At 46.4% G+C, this 5,000-nt stretch overlaps 1 pseudogene; it reads left to right on the top strand.

Annotated features, from left to right (window-relative positions):
- The first annotated feature begins 3,392 nt into the window (after nucleotides 1-3,392).
- Nucleotides 3,393-5,000, top strand: part of LOC121841173 — a 3,865-nt pseudogene continuing 2,257 nt past the window's right edge.

A 5,000-nucleotide genomic window follows, 5' to 3' on the forward strand; every position in this document is an offset into this window, starting at 1 on the left:
TCTACCTAGAACCAAAAGGGTTCTACCTGGAACCAAAAGGGGTTATTCAAAGGGTTCTCCTATGGGGACAGCCAAATAAACATTTTTGGTTCTAGATAGCACCTTTTCTTTCTAAGAGTGTACAATAAAGAGGCGCCTCCATATTTCCTGGTTCCTGGCCTGTCTGCGTTTACCATCATCCTCTACTCCAATGTCGTTGAGATTGTTGGTGAGCTTCACAGCCTATAATTGTTTCCAGGCAGGAGGACAGGAGCCTGCTGTCTCATGGCAGATGAAGGCTGCATCCCAAATGGTACCCTATTACCTACATAGTACACTACTTTTGACCAGGGCCCATACGGTGCCATTTGGGACGCAAACAAAGAACCAAGTGATTTATTGAACTGAGACATGAACAACTTGGGAGTCATAAAGAAAAGCATTTGATTCCATTCAACCCTCTCAGCTAGCCTGCTGATGTGATGTTGCGAAGACAGTAAAGAAATGCAGGGATTTGGGGTTGGAGTCCTTGGAAAGTGAAATATTTTGGATAGCCTTTTGTTTTACTTTTGATAATATGTGCAGACTTGTTACCAGGTTAAGATTTTGTGGTGTTTTATGAATAAATCAACCAAACCTCCAACAGCAGCAGTGATAAAGTCCATGTGACAGTACACCCCTTTGCACTCATGGCAACAGCAGTAGGCAATTCATTCCCAAGACCAGTTCAAAGAGGGCTTAGTGCCAGCGTCAGATGATATAACTAATGATGAAATTACATATTTTCTCCCTCAGGTAACCTGCATTTTATGGGATACTCAAAATGGCTACTGTTCTCCAGTCTACTTGTAGCTAGTGAGACATAAAAATTCTGTGAGTGTTAGTGGTTTTTCCTGTTGCTGCACTGTAGGCCTATACCCAGTAATTTGAACGGTAAGTAAATGATTTACAATTGTGTGTGTGTGTGTGTGTGTGTGTGTGTGTGTGTGTGTGTGTGTGTGTGTGTGTGTGTGTGTGTGTGTGTGTGTGTGTGTGTGTGAGAGAGAGAGAGAGAGAGCGAGCTTGATAGAGAAAGAGATGGATGGCGTGGTCCTGTTATTTTTATAGTCAATGATTCGGTCACACAATCTAGACCTATTTAATCTGTGTTGATGCCACAGGTACTGGCGCAGGAGCAGGTTCCTCCATCTTTTGCTTCCTCACACGGAGCAGCCGTTTTCGCCTCCATCATGACATGTCGCCAAGCTGGCCTCCTGGTTGGTCAGTCACTCTTTATTCCTCATATGTCATCATACTCTTATTAGTACGGTGGCTTCATCTGCTACAACAAAAACAAGTGTATCTTATCGTAAAGGCCCAGTGCCGAAAAAACTACATTTTCCTGTGTATAAGTTTATATATATTTCCACACTATGAGGTTTATTAATACTGTGAAATGGCGAAAATGATTATAATTCCCGTTTAGTGTAAGAACTGTTTGGAAAGACCATCTGAAATTTCAGCCTGTTGGAGTTTTGGCCTTCCATGGTGACATCACCATGCGATAAATTAGTTAATAGACCAATAAGAAAGAGAGTTCCTAACCTCTCTGCAAATAACAGCTAATTTTAGGTTTTCCCCTCTCGACTCAGACCACTCCAATTTCTTGCTAGAGGAATTGTTCTTTTCTAAGAAGCTATTTTTGTTTATTTTTGACCATTTTAATTGAAAATAATCACAGCAAGGTACTTAATTGTTACCCAGAAATGTTACCCAGAAATGATTGGACCTTTGAGTTTTGGTAGTGCCTCCCTGATTTTAAGCAGGTTGATGTTTATTGGGATGAGTCTTGTCATTGAGGCTGAACTGAGAAATGTCCTCTAGATGGGCCAGCTGCAAAGTCAAAATTGGCTGTATTAACTATTCCATATTTTTTTTATTAATTTTGTTCTAAATTTAAAGTTAGGGTTAGACATTTCAGTTAGCTGTGTGATTAAGGTTAGGGTTAGGCATTACAGTTAGCAGTGTGTTTAAGTTGGGGTTAAGGTTAGGGTTAGGCATTACAGTTAGCTGTGTGGTTAAGGTTAGGTTAAAGGTTAGGCTTAGGCATTACAGTTAGCTGTGTGGTTAAGGTTAAGGTTAAGGTCAGGCTTAGGCATTAAGGTTAAGGGTAGGCTTATATTTAAAATCAATTTGTATAAATTTGTGTCTGTGCCTCCAGAACAAGATTCACGATGAAAAACGCTAACCGGCTGTTTTTAAGTCTGTTTTCTTCCTTTTGATGCCTAATGAACACAACCTTGGTATCGTCTCTGTTTGCAGGGTCAGTGTTTACCATCACCTATACCATCACCACCACCATCACCAATACCATCACCAATACCATCACCACCACCATCACCAATACCATCACCAATACCATCACCAATACCATCACCACCACCAATACCATCACCATCACCACCACCATCACCACCATCACCACCACCAATACCATCACCATCACCAATACCATCACCAATACCATCACCACCACCACCACCACCAATACCATCACCATCACCACCACCAATACCATCACCATCACAATACCATCACCAATACCATCACCATCTTCACCATCACCACCATCACCAATACCATCACCATCACCATCACCACCACCACCACCACCAATACCATCACCATCACCACCACCACCACCACCAATACCATCACCATCACCACCACCACCATCACCATCACCACCACCACCACCACCACTACCACCAATACCATCACCATCACCAATACCATCACCAATACCATCACCAATACCATCACCAATACCATCACCATCTTCACCATCACCACCATCACCAATACCACCACCATCACCACCATCACCATCTTCACCATCATCACCATCACCACCATCACCACCATCACCACCATCATCACCACCATCTTCACCATCACCATCACCAATACCACCACCATCTTCACCATCACCACCATCACCAATACCACCACCATCTTCACCATCACCACCATCACCAATAACATCACCATCTTCACCATCACCACCATCACCAATACCATCACCATCTTCACCATCACCACCATCACCAATACCATCACCATCTTCACCATCACCACCATCACCAATACCATCACCATCTTCACCATCACCACCATCACCAATACCATCACCATCTTCACCATCACCACCATCACCACCATCACCAATACCATCACCATCTTAACCATCACCACCACCACCATCACCACCATCACCACCATCATCACCGCCATCACCATCTTCACCATCACCACCATCATCACTGCCATCACCATCACCACCATCACCACCATCACCACCATCATCACTGCCATCACCATCTTCACCATCACCACCATCATCACTGCCATCACCATCACCACCATCACCAATACCATCACCATCTTCACCATCACCACCGCCACCATCATCACCACCTTCACCATCACCACCGCCACCATCATCACCATCATCACCACCACCACCATCACCACCACTATCACAACCATCACCACCACCACCATCACCACCACCACCATCACCACCACTATCACAACCATCACCATCACCACCATCATCACTGCCATCACCATCACCACCATCACCATCACCACCATCATCACCATCACCACCATCACCATCACCACCACCACCATCACCACCATCATCACTGCCATCACCATCACCACTATCACCATCACAGCCATCACCATCAACACCATCACCACTGCCATCACAATCACAATCACCACCATCACCATCACCATCACCATCACCACCATCTTCACTGCCATCACCATCACCACCATCACCATTACCACTATCACCATCACCATCACAACCATCACCATCAACACCATCACCACCGCCACCATCACCATCAACACCATCACCACCGCCACCATCACCATCACCACCACCACCATCACCACCACCACCATCATCACCGCCACCACCATCACCATCATCACCACCATCACCATCATCATCCTCACGACCATCACCACAATCACCACCACAATCATCACCACCATCACCACCACCACCATCATCAACACCATCACCACCACCACCATCACCACCACTATCACGACCATCACCACCACCACCATCACCACCACCACCATCATCACTGCCACCACCATCACCACCACCACCATCATCACCACCATCATCACCACCATCACCATCATCATCATCATCATCGTCACGACCACCACCACCACCATCATCACTGCCACCACCATCACCACCACCACAATCACCACCACCATCATCATCACCATCACCACCACCACCATCACCACCACTATCACCACCATCACCACCATCATCACTGCCATCACCATCTTCACCATCACCACCATCATCACTGCCATCACCATCACCACCATCACCAATACCATCACCATCACCACCATCATCACCACCACTATCACCACTATCACAACCATCACCACCACCACCATCACCACCACCACCATCACCACCACTATCACAACCATCACCATCACCACCATCATCACTGCCATCACCATCACCACCATCACCACCATCACCATCACCACCACCACCATCACCACCATCATCACTGCCATCACCATCACCACCATCACCATCACCACTATCACCATCACAACCATCACCATCAACACCATCACCATTACCACTATCACCATCACCATCACAACCATCACCATCAACACCATCACCACCGCCACCATCACCATCAACACCATCACCACCGCCACCATCACCATCACCACCACCACCATCACCACCACCACCATCACCACCACCACCATCATCACCGCCACCACCATCACCATCATCACCACCATCACCATCATCACCACCATCACCATCATCATCATCATCCTAACGACCATCACCACAATCACCACCACCATCATCAACACCATCACCACCACCACCAACATCAACACCATCACCACCACCACCATCACCACCACTATCACAACCATCACCACCACCACCATCA

Source organism: Oncorhynchus tshawytscha, linkage group LG28 (assembly GCF_018296145.1).
Source record: "Oncorhynchus tshawytscha isolate Ot180627B linkage group LG28, Otsh_v2.0, whole genome shotgun sequence".
NCBI lineage: Eukaryota > Metazoa > Chordata > Actinopteri > Salmoniformes > Salmonidae > Oncorhynchus > Oncorhynchus tshawytscha.